This window comes from Bufo bufo, chromosome 4 (assembly GCF_905171765.1).
Source record: "Bufo bufo chromosome 4, aBufBuf1.1, whole genome shotgun sequence".
NCBI lineage: Eukaryota > Metazoa > Chordata > Amphibia > Anura > Bufonidae > Bufo > Bufo bufo.
In genome coordinates, this window is record NC_053392.1 from 130,311,486 (window position 1) to 130,335,230 (window position 23,745).

The window sequence follows — 23,745 nt, forward strand, 5'->3', positions numbered from 1 at the left end:
CCCCATGTGCCAATATCAGGTGCCTCTCTCCTTCCCCTCCCCATGTGCTAGTATCAGGTGCTAACCCCCCCCCCCCCCCCCCCCCTCGTGCCCGTATCAGGTGCCTCTCTCCTCCCCCCCCATGTGCCAGTATCCTAGTGCCAACCCCCCTCCCCCCCTCGTGCCAGTATCAGGTGCCAACCCAACCCCCCTCCCCCCATGTGCTAGTATCAGGTGCCAAACCCCCCCCCATGTGCCAGTATCTGTGCCAGTATCAAGTGCCTCCTGCTCCCCCCATGGCAGTAACAGTCGGGTATTAAAAAAAAAACACTTATACTTACCTCCATGTCAGCCTCTTCCTGTGTCCTGCCCTGTATGTCCATATATGGAGTCAGTGCTTGTATTTCAGAAAAATTTCTGCTGGGATTCGAACCCACGACCTTCTGTATCACAGGCAAAGCACCTAACCACACGACCATAAGAAAGGCATTGACACTGACTGAAAAAATATGAGACTTCTACTGTTATAGCTGGCTAAGTGTACATCTATACACATGACTGTGCCCTAACACACCCAGCACTGCTATATCTCTATATGACAGCTGTCCCAGCACACTCAGCTCTACTATATCTCTATATATGACAGCTGCCCCAGCACACCCAGCTCTGCTACATCTATAGACATGACAGCTGCCCAAACACACCCAGCACTGCTATATCTCTATATGACAGCTGTCCCAGCACACTAAGTCAGTGTCAATGCCTCTCTTATGGCCCTGTGGTTAGGTGCTAATCCCAGCAGAAACTTTTCTGAAATACAGGCTAAATTAGAATACACAAGCACTGACTCCATATATGGACATACAGGGCGGGACACAGGAAGAGTTGCGCTGCCGCCCAGCCTGCTACTGAGTTTGTGAGTACAGAGAGCTCAGAGGGAGAGGATCGCAGAGTATTTCAAGTTGTTCACATATGAATTACAGTGAGCGGGGCCGGTGTAATAGAATAAATACAGTGACTGCACCGGGCCCCGCTGCGATTACCAGGCCAGCATAACATTAACACATAATGTTATTCTGCGGCGGGCCCCCATCCCGGCCATGTCCGAAGTGCCCGACCAGTCAGTCCGCCCCTGGCCGAACTTAAAACACAAGTTCGCTCAACACTAGTCTCCGCTCAGTGTTTCTCCTGCTGCGCTCCAAGCAGCGCTGCCTTTTCTCGCTTGCGCTGCGTCTGCGCCGATCCTGTAATATACAGCGCAGAGATGACAGGGCTCAGCTCTTGCTCAGGTTGAATCTGCGCTGCCCTCCTTGGCACAGCGTCAATATCTGCTGTGTGAACATACATCTAGGTATAATTCACTCAGGTCAATGTGTTCCTTCTAACCGCACTGAATGGCGCTAAATATGCGTGCGGATATCTACAACTGCAAATCCACAGCAGCCCGTTCACATGGAAAAATCCGCCATATACCTCTGAGGACTGACTGCGGCGGGTTCATGTGCTTGACCAGCCTGACATAACAGAGAACACGGTTATATTCCATGGGATGCAGGTAACTATAACACTGGTGACAGCACGCCTTCTGGGACTTGTAGTTCAGTAACCCCCAGGACCAGCGCACCACGTCTGTCCCCCGGCGAGAAGAACTACACCTCCCGGCATCCCCGGCCGCGCTGTGATTGGTCCGCCTCTGGTGACGTCACATGTTTTGGATCTTTCATGTCATGTGTTCAGTGCTCTTTGTTTTCAAGGAGACCGGATTGTGCTCCCCGGAGTTGTGTCATCATTGTGTGATCCCTGAGCACAGCAGAGCGGGAGCCGGGCACTACACCCCGTGCAGGAGCAGGCAGGTCAGTGTCTATAACCCTCCATCCTATCACATTGACTCTCATTGTGTGTCTTACTACTGCACATGCTCAGGCTGTCAGGGCACGCTGGGAGTTGTAGTCTTCCACAACAACTGGGGAGGCTCTGTACACAGCACAGAGGGGGCAGTAAAGTATGGAGAGGACATGGAGGTCACACTCTGCAGTCTCCATACTGGAGGTCAGTATGGTATGTACATAACTGGATACCCCCCAGACTGGATACCGTTATTAATTAATTAATATGCCCCAAACGCCCGTTACTGCGATAATGGATGACATCCAACCTGCTGGAAGCTCTTGATGTCTTGCATCACTTTGACTTAAAGGGGAAGTCCACCTAAAACTGAAGTTAGAAGTGTGGTATAGACATGTCAGGATATAGCATTGGTTTGCACCCCTTGTGGTTCCACAAATAGACCGCTGGGCTCTGTAGTGCACACGAATCTGGTGCTGTTCAGAGATTACGGGGGCGGTCCTGGCAGTGTACAGCAAGCAGAGGCCCTGAATGTGGAGGAACTGTAGGTGGTCTGGACGCAGGTGACTTATGGTAGCTAATATTACGTATTCTGTGTATTTATTATCCACGGCATGAGGAAGTCTCCGCGTTACTGCCGTTCCCTGGGGTCGATGATAACGGCCGTACTCCTGTACAGTGAGACCCCTTCCCATGTGAAGATTGAGGTCATCTCAGCCAGGAAACCTAGAAAAATGTGTAAAGGGGTTGGAAAAATATGTCTACTTTCTTCCAGCGCCACACCTGTCTGCAGGACGTGTGAGGTACTGCAGCTCAGCCCCATTTACCAGACACAACCCATGGACAGGGTCGGTGCTGTTTCGGGCTTGTTTTCTACTGGACAACCCAAGCTGAGCATGCATGTCTATAGGGCAGGCATGCTCAACCTGTGGCCCTCCAGCTGTTGGAAAACTACAACTCCCATAATACCTGGACAGCCTACAGCTATCAGCCTACAGAAGTGCATGGTGGGAGTTGTAGTTATACAACAGCTGGAGGGCCGTAGGTTGAGCATCTCTGCTATAGGGGGTCGGGTGAGGCCGACAGTGGTCTTATGGGTATTGCCAACTCTACAGATTATGGATTGGATCAGCACCAATGATTTTCCAGCTGAAAGGGAATCATAAGTAAGAACTGGACTTTCTCATGGGGGTCTGGAACTAAGAAGAATGAATATATTTGGGGTACTGGTTATTTGAAGGCAATGTGAGGTCCCGGGTGCTAACAGATGATCTGCACAGTCTATGTAGGTCCAGTATTGCCACCTGCATGGAGATGAGGGGTTCAGTCTCCAGATGCCAGGGAGAGGACGATAGAAGCCGGGTACAGTGCCAGGTCATGGATTGTGGGTACACTATTGACTGGCACGGGTCTGTCCTCCTTAGAAATTGCTCATATGATGGGTTATAAAGATCCTGGGCTCCAGGGCAAAATCTTTAACGGGGCCCCCAGCTACCGCGTGCTTTCTATCATGCTGGTGTCTTCTTATATGGCCCCCTCAGGCTCTGGGCCCAGTAGTGACCACTACCGCTGCACCCCCTACACCTACGCCCCTGAAATTGAGGCTATATTGTGGATGATTCTTATGAGCCCCAGCTTCAGGGGGTCTCTGGTGAACATCAGCCCTATGGAGAAGCCTCTCCCTTAGGTTACAGCCGGAGTCATTCACATGTCAGTGTTTGGTCAGTGATTTACATCAGTGATTGTGAGCCAAAATCAGGAGTGGAGTCTCCTCAGACATAAGGTATAAGGGAAAGATCTGCTCCTGTTCTGTGTTTAGACCCGCACCTGGTTTTGGCTCAGAATCACTGATGGAAATCACTGACCAAACACTGACTGTGTGAATAAAGACTATATTACACTGGCAGTGTAATACTGCCCCCGATTGCCTGATGAAAGAGCATCAGACAGTTCTGATTTTTAAGCATGCCTAAAAATCAGCGCTTGCAGGCGGTAGATTGTGCTGTCTAATAAGGATCTGGCGCCGGTACATCCCTAGACAGTATGGCGACGAGCGATGGCATAATGATCGCTCCTCACCATACTGTGGAGGAGATCGCTGCATGTAATAGTACTGGTCTCCTCCACTAGCTAACAAGCAATTGCCAGGAGGGAATGCTTGCTGATCTGTCCAATATAGGCTTTAGGCCATAGATCAAGTCCTTCAGTGATCTGGCCACCGCTCACCTGTCCTCTCTCACAGGGGGCAGCCTTTGCCTCGGTGCGGTCACGTGAGCCGGCTGTTTATTGACACCGTGTCCCAGCTTCTGCTTACATCAGAGGGAGGGCATGGTTTCGTAACATTAGTTAGGGTTATTTACTGTTAACCAGCCTAAGGCACTGTGCTTAGCTACCTCACATGCCTGATTTATGTTCTCATGTCTTCTGCAGCTTAGTGTGAGATCTTTCTTTGTTATCTTGCTCCTAAGGACAAAGTCGTTACGTGTAAGACGTAGGAACATGGATATCATCCCTTTTGTGTGATCAGAAATAAACGCTGATGAGCAGCAGTTCTGTATGGAAGGAACTTACAGATCTCCACACCAGAGATGGTATCTGAGGATGGAGCAGGAGCTCTGGCAGGACCTTCTTCAACCTATCACAGAGCCATCCAAATCTTAAGATGGCCAAACACTGTAGAAATCGACCAGCCATCTAACGTGTATGGTAGTGTCCCAACAACCCCTGGCAGCAGACGTGCTGGGAAAAAGGATAGGTCATGTTGAGTTTCAACTGCCCAATCCTGTTGTTCTCGAAATTAGATAAGATGCCACTAGGGGTGTCCAGCAGATATCCGGACAAGAAGAGTAAGTCATGTTGGGTTTCACCTGCCCAATCAGTTGTTCTCACAGTAGGTAAGCTGCCACCAGAAGTCTCCACAGATGTCTGAACAAGAAGAGTAGGTTGTGTTGGGTTTTACCTGCCAGATCCCTTTGTTCTCAAAGTAGATAAGCTGCCACCATTGTTATCCAGCAGATGTCCGGGCGGGAAGGGTAGGCCATGTTGGGTTTCACCTGCCGGTCTTGTTGCTCTCAAAGTAGATAAGGTGCCTCAAGGGGTGTACAGCAGATGTCTGAGCAAGAGCAGTAGGTCATGTTTGGTTTCAACTGCCCAATTTTGTTGATGTCAAAGTAGATACACCCCTGTCAGAGATGTCCACCAGCAACTTATTCCACTCTCTCTTTTGAGAAAACATGCACACTTGACCGACCCAAGTGTACAAGTGTATGGGGGGGATCATAGTCATCATCTGAATGAGTGTTTGGTCTGAAGCTTTCTAAGATATGTGGCCAAAGTGTAGTCAGAAAAATGGAGCCTCCACGTGGTGCTCACAACCACATCCACCATGTTGGGAAAGGTGGGCACAGCCTGTGTCTTCCTGCTTTTACATCTGACAGGACAATGTGACCATGTGGATGCTTGCCTCCTTCTTTGTGATGATTTTCCGCGGAGAGTCATCACCAGATTTTAGCATTGACTTAGCAAACTATAGCATGGCTTCCATAGAAGCTTCATTTATGGTATGGACACACACGGTCTATTCTTCACAGGATTGGTAAACCTAAACCACTATGTGAGACACCCTGAAGATCGCAGGGCATGGAACATCCATTTCAAACGTGAACAAATTTATGTGGAGTGGGAAGAAGGAAATGTATAAGTCATGGACGGTGAAGAACGTTTTGGCAGATCTTCTGCTCCATCCTCAGATTCCATCTCTGGTCTGGAGATCTGTAAGTTCCTTCCATACAAAATACAAATTACGAAAGCCGTGTAAATTTAAAGGAGCACTTCAGGATAACAGGACACAGCTGTCTGATGTGTGTAGACAACCTTACCTGCACCTACCATTGTTTAACCCTTTGTGACATTATTATCAGCTAATGAGGTTCTTAAAGAAGAATGCGTCACTTCAAGATCCCCGGCTGTAAATGTGACTTATCAGCGAAGCTTCTGTACTTTGCTTTCGCAATAAAGCAGAAAAGGACAAGTGCCTTGTTGGTCTTTGTAAGTGTTTTCACACGGAATGGCCAATATCTTCTGAGCTCGTTGTCCTGTTGACGGCAGATTGGTTGACAGTTTAATGGTCAGGCTTGGGTTAAGTGTAAAAACCGGAGCGAGCTGCACCCGCCGCCGCGTTGGCAGTACTGTGCGCTCACACATCTCTCCTGCCCTCATTTCTTTTCTGCATTGTTTATATCAGCTCTGTTGCCTGCCAAGGTTTTGCGAAGAGGAAACTGATCTGGCCACTTTCAGAGGTGGAGCGTGCGCAGCATGCAGAACAGGTCACCCTAGCCAAAACACCCATCCACTCGCCTCTCGTTTCTGGGCTGATCACCCGTTGCCAGCCATGAATAAAGCATCTGTCTCTGCTTATAAATAGATTCTCCGCACTTCAATATTGACTTAAGTGACTCATAATTGATCCCCTGAAGTGACTCTATTTAAAGGGAGCCTGGCACGGGCCCAAGCCGCTCTGTGCACCCTGCCCGACTCTCCCTCTCCTTCCTGATTGACAGGAGAGATGATTATGCAGGAACCTAGTCCTGTCAATCAAGAAGGAGGGGGAGGGGCTTGCAGGGGTGCACAGAGTGGCTTAGGCCCACCCTTGGTGCACTTAACTGCTCAGTTGCATATGGATCAAAAGTACTATTTCTCCAGAATAAAGCAACAGTTCGCAAAGCTGATGTAGCCCTACAAGACGTCGGGGGGGCCATTTACAAAAATCCATGTGCAATACGCACCGTGTGCATATACCCTAAGGCAGGGATGTCCAACCTGCGGCCCACCAAACTACAACTCCCAGCATGCCCAGACAGTCCACAGCTATCCGCCTACAGCAGGGCATGGTGGGAGTTGCAGTCTTACAACAGCTGGAGGACCACAGGTTGGGCATTCCTGTCCTAACGGTACGTGCGCACTACAGTGTCGTTCATTTTCGGTGCAGATTTTCACGCGGTTTTAGCTGTGTTTCCGCACCAAATCCACATGTGTTATTTACTCGCGGATTTTGTCACCAGTTTTGATGCTATCACTTTTGTCCAGGTTGTGAACCAGCTCAGGTACCTGCTCCGTCAGTTTTCATCATAGGGAATGGCATAAGTCCCCGAATATGTTATCCTTGAATTGCTGACGCTATGAGCAGAAGAGATCCTGCAGGTGCTGAGGCTGACGTGGCGTCCTGATCCGCCTCTGATGACATTAGATTCCAGCTGTGCCATCTGCTGGGGCCTTCTTCGCTTGGACTCGGCTAACCTGAGCGCCATTGTTCCCCTATTTGCATGCTTGGCTGTCGGAGGCGCTGAGACACAGGATATATTTGTTCTGCTTTCCATACTGGAGTGTTGGCTCCGCTCAGAGGATTGGCTCGCTCTTTGCTGTTGCTGAGGAGGTTATTTTAGTGTCTTTTCTTTCAGTTTCGGGCACTCTGCCAGCACGTTAGGCCTCGGGCGGTTTAACGAATCTCTGTCCCTGTGTCAGCCTGCTGTTGCTTTTTTCAGCTGTTTTTCTCCTGTCCATAGAATTCACAGAAGAGGAAGGGACGAAGACGCTTTGTTTCTACTTTTAACCCACAAGGAAGCTTACGTCGTAGTCCGGCCCAATGTTTGCTCTGCTTTTTTTTCTCTGGTGTGTTTATCAGGCTGTTCCTTGGTTTCGTTTTTTTTTTTCTCTCCTTCTTAAAGGGACAGAATGTTTATTTGCTGCTCCTTCAAGAACTTTAAAATGGGTGTTTAAATGGAGTGTGTCACCAGGAAGTTCACCGATAAACCAGGCACAATGCCCTGTAGGACTAGGTCTGCTGGATGTAATGATACCTTTCACAGTGATCTGGAGACAAAGTACTTTGGCCGTTGTGGTTCCGTTCCGTGCATTGGGAATCGCAATTTGCGGTCCCCAATGCACGGGCAACATCCGTGCGGCGGCCGGGGTGGATCCAGACCCGTTCAGTTTGAATGGGTCCGTGATCCGTCTGTTCTGCAAAAAAATAGAACAAGTTCTATCTTTTTGCAGAACGGAAGCACCGCATCTCCGGATTTGTGAATGGGTCCGTCATGCAGGGTGCACACGGTCGGTGCCCCGTGTAATGCGGAACCGCCGCATGCGGCCTGCAATACGGCCACTGGAGCACAATGGCCGTGTGCAAGAGACCTTTTAATCCATATGTTAGGGCACTTTCACACTAGCGTCGCTGGATTCCGGCAGGCAGTTCCATCGCCGGATGCAGATCTGTCTCACAAATGTATTGCAAGAACGGATCCGTCTTTCCGGTTGTCATCCGGAAAAACTAATCCGGTATTTATCTTTTTCACATTTTGAAAAGTCTGCGTATGCGCAGACCACAAAACCGGATCAGTTTTCCCGGAACACTTAGGGCCGGGGACGGTATTAATGCATTTCAATGTAAAATAATGCCGAATCCTGCATTCCGGCAAGTGTTCTGGAATTTTAGACAGAGGAAATACCGCAGCATGCAAAAACTGTACAGTGACTGAGCTGAAGACATCCTGATGCATACTGAACGGATTGCTCTCCATTCAGAATGCGCCGCGAATGCACTGCGCACCCTCTATTCACTTCTATGGGAGTGCCGAAAATAGCCTAGCTTGCTCGGAACTCCCATAGAAGTGAATAGAGGGCATGTGGTGCACTCTCCTTCGCTTTGGGGCCCCCGTTCTACAGATAGGTGTGGGACCCGCACCTATCTGACATTGGTGGCATACTGTTTATAGGATTGAGCTACTTCCAAGCACAGTCACTATACAATGTACGGTGCTGTGCCTGTTACACAATGCAGAGGCCTCTTCAAACAGCTGATCCACGGGGTGCAGACCCCTGCCAATTTGATATATGATGACCTATCCTGAGGATGGGTCATGAATATTTAAAGGAGTTATCCAGCCCCTATAATGACCCCCCCCATGTCCGAACCCCTCATATACAATATATTTACCTGCTCCCCGTCACCTGCGTCGCTCCGAATCCCTGCATGTCCGCCGCTGCATCTCCCTGTCGCTCAGATCAAAACAGCCCTAGTGTCGCCCACGATGCTAAGGAGGCTCGTCCCCGTCGCGGCCTGCTATTGGTTACCCCGTCGGATGGGGATATGCAGCAGTGGCCGTGCAGGGATCCGGAGCAATGCAAGCAGGTAAGTATGTTGTATACGAGGGGCCTGGGCATTGGGGGGGGGGGGCATTATATGGTTTGGATAACCCCTTTAAGTCCTACACAACCCCTTTAATGTTTTTGCAGAGACAACCATGCATACATCGTGCAGCTGTGGCTGGTAGTGTAGCTCAGCACTGACGTAATAGTGGTTGTGGGAGTCCCACATAGCTGACTTATTCTTATTAACTACAACTCCCAGCATGCATACTTGTTTCTCAGAACTTTCTTGAAGCCTGCTGGGAATTGTAGTTTCACAACAGCCGGAGTGATGCAGGTTGCCCACCCCTGGGATAGGTCATCAGTGCATATTCCTGGGAAACCTCTTTTACCCTTAAATTATACAAACTACACCACAAAACATGTAAGTCCTTTATTTCCCTTCTTTCAGGCAAATCTGTTCCTGGGAAAACTGAAATCAGAGCTTCCATAGAGGTCATCACCTAATTTCCCTAGAGTCCTGAACATCCATGATATGTTATTATGCAGTGGAATCTACCAGCACATGACTAGGAAGACTTGCCAAATCACTGTCCCCATCCAAAATTCCTAGAAGCAATAAACCTGGTAAAAATAGAATTGCTTTGTTTAGGATAGGCAATGGATGTGGTATCAGGGGTGAGGGACCAGTCAGCAGAACCACACAATACAGTGCCACTCCTCTCCGTGTGGCCGTGGCCGGTACTGCACCTCAGCTCCATCTGTTGCCATTATTTTCATATTCTCTTGTTGGCAGATACACATTTTTCAGATTTGCATTTGTGTATGGCTCAGCCCGGTAAGTTATGCAGACTGTTGTTACCTCAGGGTATGAGGCATACGGTATACAGAGGTGCAGATGTTTGATGTGACACCTCACCTTGTTGGCAGACTACATATGTGGCGCTTTCTTGTTCTGAATACCACTATTTATCGCTTTCACATATGGTCCCAGCATTTATCAGCCTCCTGACATACTTCTCTGTGCTGCATAGAAATGAACTGTCCATGACCCATAACTGAAGGGGACTCTGTTCTTCATTCACTCCTGACTTTCTGCCCTGAATTGTTTTTTTATTTTATTTTTTTCAGTAAGTGCTCTTGTCGTGTTTCCAACAGAAAGATGTTAAAGAGAACCTGTCACCACAAACAAAATGTAGTACAATCAGCAGGCAGCATGTTATAGAGCAGGAGGAGCTGAGCAGACTGAGTTTTCTGGGAAATGCTTTTTCCAACTTAAGACCACCCCCTTGTACATCTCTCAGACACAGCTATCTCTGTATACAGACTTACAAAGAGAATGCTATCAATCACTGATAACACCTCCCCCTTATACAACTATCAGTGACTGACAGCTATCTCTATATACACACTTACACAGAGAATGCTATCAATCACTGATAACACCTCCCCCTTATACAACTATCAGTGACTGACAGCTATCTCTGTATACACACTTACACAGAGAATGCTATCAATCACTGATTATACCTCCCTGTGTACAGCTATCAGTGACTGACAGCTATCTCCGTATACACACTTAGGGCTCATGCACACGAAAGTATATTCTTTCCGTGTCCGTTCTGATTTTTTTCGTGAACCATTCATTTCAGTGGGTCTGCAAAAAAAACAGAAGTTACTCCGTGTGCATTCTGTTTCCGTATGTCCGTATTTCTGTTCCGCAAAAGAATAGAACATGTCCTATTATTGTCTGCATTACTGACAAGGATAGTCCTGTTCTAACTCTTAACTCAAATTTCTTAACTCATCGCATTATCTTGAAACAAAAGCAATTGAAGGTGTTTGCATAATGCATTTAGTTTAGATAACACGTCTCATAAAGCATGTGTGTTAACTCTACTACATCTGTATCAGTGACTGACAGCTATCTCTGTATACACACTTACACAGAGAATGCTATCAATCACTGATAACACCTCCCCATGTACAGCTATCAGTGACTACCAGCTATCTCTGTATACACACTTACAGGGAGTGCAGAATTATTAGGCAAGTTGTATTTTTGAGGATTAATTTTATTATTGAACAACAACCATGTTCTCAATGAACCCAAAAAACTCATTAATATCAAAGCTGAATATTTTTGGAAGTAGTTTTTAGTTTGTTTTTAGTTTTAGCTATTTTAGGGGGATATCTGTGTGTGCAGGTGACTATTACTGTGCATAATTATTAGGCAACTTAACAAAAAACAAATATATACCCATTTCAATTATTTATTTTTACCAGTGAAACCAATATAACATCTCAACATTCACAAATATACATTTCTGACATTCAAAAACAAAACAAAAACAAATCAGTGACCAATATAGCCACCTTTCTTTGCAAGGACACTCAAAAGCCTGCCATCCATGGATTCTGTCAGTGTTTTGATCTGTTCACCATCAACATTGCGTGCAGCAGCAACCACAGCCTCCCAGACACTGTTCAGAGAGGTGTACTGTTTTCCCTCCTTGTCAATCTCACATTTGATGATGGACCACAGGTTCTCAATGGGGTTCAGATCAGGTGAACAAGGAGGCCATGTCATTAGATTTTCTTCTTTTATACCCTTTCTTGCCAGCCACGCTTGTTCTGTCCCCACATGAAGGCGAATGAAGGTGTAACTGATAATGACTTTGTGACTGGCCTACCTTCGTATCCAAGCAGTGGAGCAGACCGGACCGGCAGATGCTCAGGTTAGATGGATCCAGACGTAGACATGAGGATGCAATCAAACGTGGGTTTATTTGATCCAGAGCAGTGTCATACAGTGATACAATACAGGAATGCAGTAGATGCTGTCATGTGGATGTCTTTCCTGAGGCTAACTGCTGAGGCAACTGCTGGTCAAAAACTGATGCCTTCACAAGCCAAGGTGTGTGTCTCCAGTCACAAAGAATTGCAGCACTGAAAAAGGCTACAGGAAGTGACCAGTCCCAAGGCTGCTAAAACCACGCCCAGAGAAAAAACTTTATAGACAACGAACGAAGCGTGCAGCATACGAATTCCGGCCAGCAGATGGCAGCAGAGAACAATAGATAGAAACAACATAGGTGAAAGAAGAAATAATAATAATAAAGTGCAGAAATTCAATTTGAAAGGAACAGCACACTCCCCGTCTGAAATTCACTTAGGGGATTTCACTATGACGAATGTCCATAAAATATAAACAACCTGTAAAAAGAACATGTTAGAATGCAAAAACATAGATAGTCCTGTTTTCCAACTTGGAATGGAGAAGATCTGCGAAGCTAGATACAGTCCTGTTCACCCTGCAGGGACGTTCTCGATGGGTAATATTAAAATGAGTTCGTTGATTGGTCTTGAGAACGTTTTAAGCTCGCCTTTCCTGAAGATCTTCAACTCCACCTTCCGGACCTTGCCATCCTTGCTAGGGAAAACCTTTGAAATTAGTCCGATAGGCCAGTCAATCCTTTCGGTTTGTTGCTCTTTCATCAATACAAGGTCTCCTTCCTTCAAGTTTGGTTTGTTGTGTTGCCATTTTCTTCTTCCTTGAAGAATACTGAGGTACTCCTTTCGCCACCTGTTCCAGAAGTAATCTGCTAGGTATTGTACACGTTTCCAGTGTTTTTGATAGATGTTGGCATGAGTAAATTCTCCACTAGGTATTAGCGTACTCTCAGTTTTTTGGGTAAGTAGAATAGCCGGAGTCAGTATGGCTGGTGTTTCAGGATCCATAGACACTGGCACAAGGGGTCTTGAATTGATAATGGCCGAAACTTCGGCAAGAAGGGTGACTAGAGTCTCATGTGTGAGTCTTGACGAGTTTACATCCATCAGCATAGAATTTAAGATGTTGCGTGAGATGCCGATCATTCTCTCCCAGGAGCCTCCCATGTGGGAACTATGAGGAGGATTGAAAATCCAGGTGCAACCTTTTTCCGCCAACTGATCTTGAATGGACTTGGTGTCGATGTTAAGTTCTCTACAAGCTCCGATGAAGTTGCTTCCCTGGTCAGACCTCAATTGTTTAACTGGTCCTCTGATAGCGAAGAACCGTCTTAAGGCATTGATAAGGCTGGATGTGTCCATAGATTCTATCACCTCTATGTGAACTGCTCGCACGCTCATGCAAGTAAATAGTACAGCCCAACGCTTACTGTTTGCGTGACCGCCGCGGGTCCTGCGTGCAGACACCATCCATGGCCCAAAGACATCTAGGCCAACATAGGTGAAAGGCGGTTCTGTACATAGTCTATCCGCAGGCAAGTCGGCCATTTGTTGGTGTAGTTGTTTTCCTATTGCTTTACGACAGTGCACACATTCATGCAGTACTTGGGCCACACGTCTTTTCATACCTATAATCCAAAGGCCTGCAGACCGTAATTTGCCCTCAGTAATTTGCCTGCCTTGGTGTTCGGCCCTTTCGTGGTAGTGTCGGATTAGCAGGACGGTGATATGATGTTTGCTGGGAATGATGAGAGGATTTTGTTCTGCAATTCCCAGGTGGGCTTGATTCAAACGACCACCAACTCTTAGCAAGCCAAAACTGTCGATAACTGGATTTAAGTTGGCAAGAGGACTTTTTAAAGGAATCTGCTGTTTGTTGTACAAGCACTTCCATTCTATGTTGAAATTTTCCTGCTGGACGTGACGTATTATGAGGTACTCACTATGAGAGATGTTCTCAGCAGAGAAGGGTTTATGACAGGCATGCCAACCATGACAATCTTTATCTTGGTGAGTATTATGATAACATCTTGCAATGTGCACTAACCTTGCAATAGTTCTGACGAGTCTCATCCAGCTGGAGAAACGTTCAAAGCGCTGACAACCGAAGCTGGCGGTTTGCTTAGTTCCAGTGACTAATGCACTAACTTCAGCGCGGATTTCTGGATCATTATCCGGATCCTGGATGCTGAAAACTTCCTGTACACATTCGTCCGCCTCTCCAAGCAGAAACTCTGGACCTGTAAGCCAAGTAGAGTTAGTAAAGGAACCTATAGACATAGGCCTAGTGGCGTGATCTGCTGGATTAAGTTCGGATGGTACATAGTGCCATTGTTCAGGTTTGGAGGACCTCCTGATTCACTCTATGCGGTTACTAACGTACACGTAAAATCGCTTGGTCCGATTGTGGATGTAACCTAAAACGACCTTACTGTCGGTGTAATACTGGACTTCAGCTATGTCGACACCCAGTTCTTGTTGTACGAAATCCGCAATCTCCACTGCCAACACAGTCCCACAGAGTTCCAGTCTGGGAATAGTATGATCGGGCTTGGGGGCTAACTTAGCCTTACCAAAGACGAATCCAACGTGATTTTGGTTGTTGGGTTCTGTCACCTTCAGATAGGCGACCGCTGCGATGGCCTCCGTGGAGTTCTTTCTTTATGCTAGAGGAAAGTGAGGTTTTAATATAGCATCTCGGGATGTGGATCTCATCCAAGGCACACAAAGATCGCTTCCAGGCTTCCCATTTTTGCTCTTTCTCGGAGGGAAGTGGGGTATCCCAATCCTTGACTGTTTCAGAAAACTGTCTCAGTAGAGATTTACCTTGTATGGTGATGGGCGCTACAAATCCCAGCGGATCAAATAGGCTGTTTACCACTGATAGGACGCCTCGTTTTGTGAATGGCTTGTCTGCACAACTTATCTGAAAACCGAAGGAGTCGGCTGAGAGATCCCATCTGAGGCCCAAGCTCCTCTGCACAGGTGGACTGTCCAGTCCCAAGTTAATGTCCTTGAATCCTGGTGCATGATCGCCTGATTCGAAGGCCCTCATAACGGCCAGGCTGTTTGAAGCAATTTTGTGTAGTCTAAGTTTAGCTTGGTACAACATACTTTGAGTCCTTTTGAGCAGATCGATAGCCGCTTCTTCAGTCGGTAGTGATTTGAGTCCATCGTCTACATAGAAGTCCTTTTCTACAAAGTCTCTGGCGTCTTTACCGTACTTGGATTCTCCCTCTAATGCATTTCGCCGAAGGCCGTAAGTTGCCACGGCAGGTGAAGGGCTGTTTCCAAATACGTGGACCCTCATTCGATATTCTGCCATCTCTGCGTTGGTGTCGTTATTCTTGTACCACAGAAACCTGAGGAAATTCCGGTGGTCCTCTCTGACTACGAAACAGTGGAACATCTGTTCAATGTCAGCGGTGATGGCAACGAGCTCTTTTCTGAACCTCATCATTAAGAGATACACCTTGATGTTTGGCACTTGAGTCGAAAACAACCCTAATTTGATTAGGTTTCCGTGGGTGATACACTCCAAATGAAGGCAAGTACCAGCACTCGTCGTTCTTCCCTAAGGAAGGAGCTGGTTCTGCATGGTTGTTGCAGAATATTTTGTCGATAAAGGCAACGATGTGTTCTCTCATCTCAGGCTTACTGTTCATGGTACGCTGAAGAGAGTTAAATCTAGACAGAGCTTGTTCCCTATTGTTCGGGAGTCTCACTCTGGTAGCTCGGAAGGGTAATGGAGAAACCCAGTGATTGGTTTCGTCTTTAAGGAACTCATTGTCCATTATCTTGATAAATTCTCTGTCCTCTACTGACAAAGCTACTTTATCATCGTCCTTGCTTGTGTGAAAGACTAATCTTCCCAAGTTGTCGGCAAAGGGAGGAATGTCGTCAGGTGGTTGTATGAGGTCTGGAGGCTTCTCTTTCACCTCATAGTGATGAGGGCAAGGCTTAATGCAAGTTGTGCGTCCATCTCCACGCACGTACGTTTAGAAAGAGCGGATTCTTGGTTGATCCAAGCATACATTTCCTATGACCACCCATCCCAAGTCCAGTCTCTGGGCGTATGGTGCATAGTCGGGACCATTACACTGTTGACGCACCTTGTGTACCCTTAGATTGTCTCTGCCAAGCAGGAGTAGAATCTCGGCGTTGTTGTCCATAGGTGGGATAACGTTGGCTAGGTGCCTTAGGTGTGGATGGTGAAATGCAGCTTCTGGGGTAGGAATCTCATCCCTATGGTTGGGTATTTGATCGCATTCGATCAGCGTCGGTAGAGGTATTTCCGTATTTCCACTGACGGAACAAGCAATGAATCCTTGTGCCCTCCTGCCGCTAGTCTCTATGCGACCCGAGCAGGTGTTTAAGATGTAGGGTTCTGACGGTCCCTTTATTCCAAAGGCTTCAAAGAATTTAGGTCCTGCTAGGGAGCGGTTGCTTTGGTCGTCAATGATGGCATACATTTTTACTGCCTTTTCTGGTAGCCCCTCCGGGTAGACCTTGATTAGGCATATGCGGGCACAACATTTCTCACTCTGGCCCTCCCCACATACGTCCAAGTATGAGCAGGAAACAGCAGTGGCTGTGTTAGCGTGGTTCTGGGGCTCCCCGCCATGACTTTGAGCAGGACTGGTGGTGACGACAGCAGGTGAATCCCTTGTGAGTGTAGTTGGGTGCATAGCTGAGGCATGTCTTTCACTATGACACTCCTCACACTTGATAATGGATTTACAGTCCTTAGCCATGTGCTCCAATGAAGCGCAGCACCTGAAGCATACCCCAAGCTCGGTGAGGACTTTCTTGCGCTCCTGTATGGTTTTGGATCTAAACCCTCTGCATTTGTTCAGTGAGTGTGGTTTTTTATGAATGGGACATTCACGATTGAAGGCCTTGTCTCCTGATGAGGTAGTGTACTGTCTACCAGTGGGTACTGCAGATGATGGTAGGTTAGTCTTTCTAACATTCACGCTGCTCTTAAAGTCTCTGTGTTTATGCACAATACTTTCATACCTTGATGATGGTGTCACTGAGGCTGTAGTATTGAACTCCAGGAAGTCAAGGCTGGGGTCATTCCTCATCTGGGACTGTTCATCGATGAATCTGCAGAAATGAATAAATGGGGGAAAAGTGACGTCATGCACTCTTTTGTACCTTGAGACTGATGCCGCCCACTTCTCTTGCAGGCTGTATGGTAACTTCACGACGATTGGGTTCACCCCATGGGCTGTATCCAGGTAGCACAGCCCGGACAGACGAGGGTCTCTTTTGGCGAGCTCCAGTTCCATGAGCAAATCACTTAAATCCTGAAGCTTGTGGACATCCTTGAGACTGATCTTGAGGACATTCTGCAGTCTCCTGAATAGTGCCTTCTCTATTGCTTCTGCACTGCCAAAGGTGCGTTCGAGTCTCTGCCAGGCTGCAGCGAGACCTGCTTCTGCTTGTCCCACATAGACAGTTCTAAGGCTCTTGATGCGATTTGTGGAGCCTGGGCCCAGCCATTTGATCAAGAGGTCGAGCTCCTGCTCTGCGGTTAGGTTGAGGTTGGCGATGGCTGCTTTGAAGGTTGCCTTCCAGGCTCTGTAGCTCTCCGCATGGTCATCAAATTTTGAGAGACTGGTATTAATTAGCTCTCTGCTCACCATAAACCTGGCAAACTCAGACATATCTGATTTCTCACTGCTTGTTGCCATGACAACTTGTGATGCCCCTGGGGCGTATAGGCTGCGTGGCGTGAAAGGGTGAGATGCTTCCGGGTAGAATGATGTTGCTGCAGGGTTGAGCTGTGGTCTAGCCTCTGTAGATTCTGATGACTGCTGCTTGAGCTGTGGAGGTAGGCCAGGAAACACCTGGTAGCCATCTTGCTGTAATAACTGCCCTTGAGAGGGCGCGTCTGGGCGACTGTTATTGGATTGCTCGGGTGCTGTGGATAGAGCTGACTTGGAGGTTTCAGTGTTGTTGGCTTGGACAGTACTGCACACTGGGGGTGGTGCAGGTAACTGTTTCAGTACGTAGTCGCTGGTGCGATCGACTGGATCGTCTATCTCCTCTGGTGGTAAGCAGACTGAATCAAGGCCTTGGCTCAAAGCTTGCTCAAGTAGTCTTACTTTTGCTAATGCGATTTCCTCTTCCCTCTCTGATTCGAGGATCTTTATTCGAGCCTCTGCTTCTGCCCTCTTGGCTTCTGCCTCCGCTTCTGCCCTCTTGGCCGCCGCCGTCTGTGCTTCTGTTCTCGCAAGGACTTCTTTTTCGGTGAAGGAACGTCTCACTTTGGATTGCTCTGCATTTATGCGAGCCTCTAGTAATCTGTCGCTCAGGGCGGAGCTTCTAGAGCATGATGATCTGTAGGACCGTGAGGAATGTTTGGACGAATGCGATCTGTGTGATCTAGTTTCTTGCAAATGAGAGATGCGGAGTTCCACTTTATCTTTAGCATCCAGCACTGTCTGTCTATTGATTCTGCCTTGCACAATTCTGGTGGGGCTTCTTCAATATTAGAGTCTTTTAGAAAGGTTATATACCTTGTGGACAGTCTCTTGTATCTTTCATGGGCTGCGTTCAGCCGCTCGACAACAACTTGTAAGCTGGTGGTGTCGCCTGAGGAGGACTTAAGTCCTGATATGAGGGAGGAAACTCGTCCCCATAGCTCTTCTAGGTTGTCACATAGCTCATCTTTCATGGTGTGATAGTTTTCTGTGATCTTTATAGTTGGTTTGAGAGAGCGCCTTGGTCGCGTGACTTGGTCTGCTGGAAGTGTGGTTTCTACCTCCAGCTCTCCATAATGATAAGTATCAGGTTGCATTTGCTTTGTTTCATCACTGGGGAACTGTACAAGGTCCTTTTCGGACATTTTGATTTAAGGTGCGCTGTCTCTTTAAGAAATCAAACTTTTGAATTGGGGGCTGAAAATTGCAGTGCGGCTCAGATGAGGCACCCCGATGAGTTTCCCAAAGTCCTTTTAGTGAATTGCGGGGTTTTGGTATAAGGGAGGCCCCGCGTGCGTGAACAGTTCTTATATCATGCGAGCAAGGGTTAATATAGGATGTAGAAAGTGGCTTGGCGAGTAGTGGAGGACTTCCAGGCGAGAGTATATCTACTGCGGACACGCCGTGCTTCCCCTTGGGCTTATGGGACGTGCACTGTTGCTGGGCAGATTTGCTGGGAGTAGGCCTGTGGCAGGGGAGGTTCCTGAGTGTGGCACTGGGCTCTGAGGGAACCTGTAGCCGGGCATTGGACATTCAGGCGGATATTGACTGGGGTATAAGGCTTTAAGGCAGTTTTTGACTGTTCTGTCCCCACATGAAGGCGAATGAAGGTGTAACTCAGGGATGCCCAACCTGAGGCCCTCCAGCTGTTGCAAAACTACAACTCCCAGCATGCCCAGACAGCCTACAGCTATCAGCCTACAGCAGGGCATGTTGGGAGTTGTAGTTTTACAACAGCTGGAGGGCCGCAGGTTGAGCATCCCTGGTGTAACTGATAATGACTTTGTGACTGTCCTACCTTCGTATCCAAGCAGTGGAGCAGACCGGACCGGCAGATGCTCAGGTTAGATGGATCCAGACGTAGACATGAGGATGCAATCAAACGTGGGTTTATTTGATCCAGAGCAGTGTCATACAGTGATGGAATACAGGAATGCAGTAGATGCTGTCATGTGGATGTCTTTGCTGAGGCAACTGCTGAGGCAACTGCTAGTCAAAAACTGATGCCTTCACAAGCCAAGGTGTGTGTCTCCAGTCACAAAGGATGCAGCACTGAAAAAGGCTACAGGAAGTGACCAGGCCCAAGGCTGCTAAAACCACGCCCAGAGATAAAACTTTATAGACAACGAACGAAGCGTGCAGCATACGAATTCCGGCCAGCAGATGGCAGCAGAGAACAATAGATAGAAACAACATAGGTGAAAGAAGAAATAATAATAATAAAGTGCAGAAATTCAATTTGAAAGGAACAGCACAACGCTGTGGAGTACTTGGACGCGTGTGATGGAACATTGTCCTGCATGAAAATCATGTTTTTCTTGAAGGATGCAGACTTCTTCCTGTACCACTGCTTGAAGAAGGTGTCTTCCAGAAACTGGCAGTAGGACTGGGAGTTGAGCTTGACTCCATCCTCAACCCGAAAAGGCCCCACAAGCTGATCTTTGATGATACCAGCCCAAACCAGTACTCCACCTCCACCTTACTGGCCTCTGAGTCGGACTGGAGCTCTCTGCCCTTTACCAATCCAGCCACGGGCCCATCCATCTGGCCCATCAAGACTCACTCTCATTTCATCAGTCCATAAAACCTTAGAAAAATCAGTCTTGAGATATTTCTTGGCCCAGTCTTGACGTTTCAGCTTGTGTGTCTTGTTCAGTGGTGGTCGTCTTTCAGCCTTTCTTACCTTGGCTATGTCTCTGAGTATTGCACACCTTGTGCTTTTGGGCACTCCAGTGATGTTGCAGCTCTGAAATATGGCCAAACTGGTGGCAAGTGGCATCTTGGCAGCTGCACGCTTGACTTTTCTCAGTTCATGGGCAGTTATCTTGCGCCTTGGTTTTTCCACACGCTTCTTGCGACCCTGTTGACTATTTTGAGTGAAACGCTTGATTGTTCGATGATCACGCTTCAGAAGCTTTGCAATTTTAAGAGTGCTGCATCCCTCTGCAAGATATCTCACTATTTTTGACTTTTCTGAGCCTGTCAAGTCCTTCTTTTGACCCATTTTGCCAAAGGAAAGGAAGTTGCCTAATAATTATGCACACCTAATATAGGGTGTTGATGTCATTAGACAACACCCCTTCTCATTACAGAGATGCACATCACCTAATATGCTTAATTGGTAGTAGGCTTTCGAGCCTATACAGCTTGGAGTAAGACAACATGCATAAAGAGGATGATGTGGTCAAAATACTCATTTGACTAATAATTCTGCACTCCCTGTACACAGAGAATGCTATCAATCACTGATAACACTTTCACGTGTAGAACTGAAGTCATATTAGATTTAGATCTAAGTACATTGGCTGCTATATATGAAAAGTCTCTGATTCATCCCTCACAATCCAAGATGCATGTAAATGCAGTGAATACTGATTTCAGTTACAGAAAGGATTCCAAACCACAAGCAACTTAATGCTGAAACATTCATATGTAACTGCTCCACTTCGGTCCTGCATGTTGGCTCCCGTTCCTCCATCTTTCAGTCCTCGTCTTGTTTTCCTATGGCTGGGTTTGTATATGATCTTGTACACCGCTGCAGCAATCAACCTGCTTTAGCGGTAGCATGTTTCTATCACGAGAATGTCAGGCGAGCCCTATTCTGTAATTTCTCGACTCTGCATCCTCCATAGTGATCTGTGAAGAGGTGGCTGCAGTTGCACATGGCCCTCATCATCAAAGTTTCTGGGAGTTAGGAAAAAGCCGCGCTCTATTCTCGAGTGGACTGTATGGAGTGTGAGTTGTCCAGCAAGAGTCAGGAGAACATAAGAAAATATCTTTAGATATTCTTGTACTGATCATCATTTTTACAATGTTTCTGCAGGCATTATTTAATGTCAGGGGGAGCGGAGAAAGATCAGGCAAATACATATTTTTGCCTGATCCTTTTCTTCTCCTAGAAGATATGCCACCACCTGAGGTGTCTGGTTCCTATCCTGTAAACTTTCAGTTGGACAGGGTCACAGCCAATGACTGGCTTCAGTGGTGACATGTCCAAAAGCACCTGCCCTGTCACTTGCTGCTTGGGCACACATTACTGCTGAGGCCACTCATTGGTTGCAGCTGTTCAACTGACCCTGTCTATAAGTTTACAGGATGGAGACTAGAAGACTGCTGAATGGAGCTGGCAGCAGGTCAGTAAGGTTTATTTTCAACAGCTAGAGCCGGCTGCTATCGATAGTTAAAAATGTCCAAAATGTCCAAAAAGCAGAACAACCCCTTTGTACCCTTCTTAGATTTTTCAGGGCGGTTGTGTGTCCTTCCTCAAAAGGCAGTCCTTGTTGACTGATGGCTTACATATCGTCGGTGTCAGTGGAGCAGGACGGGTTCGCTTCATGGTCCTGGATCTTCTTGGAAGAAACACGGGCAATATGTTCTCTGTTGGAAAACCGAAGCAGCAAACCTCCGGAGGAAGCGATAGGGAAAATAAAATGATGGATATTTATTAAACCTCTTATGTTCTAATAGTTTATGGCGCAATGCATATTTGCTCTATAATTTTAAACTTTTCACTTCTCTCTGTGCTTTTCAAAATTGGTGAGAGAAGAGGCATGGCTTGGCGGGACAGGGCACGGCTTCCGACGACCCAACAGATTTACTAGCATTTACACCAGAAACTAGCTCACAGCCGCTGCAGATTTGAACTTCCGGGGCACAGACTGCTAGGAGATGCGCCAAATTTATTAAGCAGCCTGTGCCTCTTTGTAAATTTGTCTCATTCTGTGCGTTTCTAGCTCCAGTCTTCTGCCCCAATGTCTTCATCAAAGTTCATGTAAAATCTGAAAACTGGCGTACATAAAACCCGCTATTAGCCAAGCATAAAAACATACTGCATCTATGAGGAGGGAAGATGCAACGGAAGGAAACGTTTTCCTGCTCATAGACTTCCTGTCACTAACCTCATGGGGAAAACACAATAGGCATCGTCCCGACCTGATTACAGTACAATGGTTACAGTCCGTGGTGTAGTAAGACCAGTCTAGTGGGGGTCTGTGTCCATAGGAGTACGCGGTGTGGTCATAGGTCCTCTCCTGTAGTAAAGGCACGCCACCACCTCGAAGTCTTGTGAGGTTCAGTCCATGCGTCCCTATGTAAGTCTCCAGTATACCTATGGACTCCAAGACTCCACCTTCTCTGATCATTTCTTGACATACATTTTATGTTCCTCGTCAGCATCTAAAATAGAAAAATGAGGCAGCTATGCCAATATTAATAACGGTAAATAAAAATATCCATTTTTTTGTCTACAGCTCCTATGCAGACCTGTGTATCTCCATGGCAACAAACAGCAGGTGGCGCTATACAGAAACATTTTATTGAATAGCTCAGTGGTTCTAATACATTTTTAATTACAGTTATAAAAGTAGTCAGATCCAGGTGTCGGTTCGAAAACTGTAGAATATTTTTTTGGTGGGACAACCCCTTCAAGTTCTCGGCTCACATGTCTAACAGCAAAATTACGTTTCCAGCAGAAATAAGTGTGCGTGAATGGAGAAAATATCAAGAAAGAAGGCAAAATTGTTAAAATTAAAAACATTGGCGCATTCATTAGACTATTACATACTCCCCCTATAATTAGACATGTATGACCAAATCAGTTTTGCCTGGAGATATGAGGGGACGTGCCGCACGTCTGTGTTTGGTACAAGGAGCACTGAACGCGTGGAGGTAGAACAGACAAGAGGCAGCCCTCCGGCTCACTGATCCGTGGTTTCAGGTCATCGTGAGGGATCCAACCTAGAAACATGGTGAAATGTCCTCAAATGTTCTGCCCTCTGCTCTGTTTGTGTTAGGATTTGCAGGATCTTCTGTGCCAGCTTCTCCTTCTAACAATCCATGCAGAGGACGTTACAGTGGACATAGTTGGTACATGTCTGATCACTGGGGTCCCACCATTCACTAGAATGGGGTCAAGAGCCAAACATTCATCACCTATCCTGTGGCGATTAGCGCCATTTACTTCTACCGCTCCGTGTAGCTTGTTGTACACATGGACAGCACACAGATTTGTGTGATTAAGGCCCTAAGGGGATGATAAGCTCCTATATTCACCCTTCATTTACACATACCTGATTTGGGCAGTATTTAAAGACGTTCTCCAAGACTGGGAACCCCTTCTCATAGGGATTAAAAAAGGACCTGTCACTGGCAACCAAGTTCCATCGCCCTTCTCCTCCGTTTCCGATCTGCTGCTGGACAGTCGGTGACCTCAGAGGTGATGTGACCTCTGCCACCGCTAAGGCCTTTGACTGGCCAGCAGTAGTGATGTGCTTCTGATCCAACAGGGATCGGACGTGGAGGAAAAGGGAGCTTGGCACTGAAACTTGGGCACGTG

General features: G+C 47.1%; 1 protein-coding gene across 4 annotated transcripts in view; it reads left to right on the top strand.

Moving 5' to 3' along the window:
* The first annotated feature begins 1,712 nt into the window (after positions 1-1,712).
* Positions 1,713-23,745, top strand: part of KLHL24 (kelch like family member 24) — a 62,876-nt gene continuing 40,843 nt past the window's right edge. For 3 of the 4 annotated variants that reach the window (XM_040427880.1, XM_040427884.1, XM_040427883.1), the window contains exon 1: positions 1,713-1,832. The gene's annotated coding sequence lies outside the window, so the exon portion shown is untranslated. Of the gene's footprint in view, positions 1,833-3,121; positions 3,209-23,745 lie in introns of those variants that run through there. The other variant, XM_040427882.1, reaches the window with a different exon arrangement.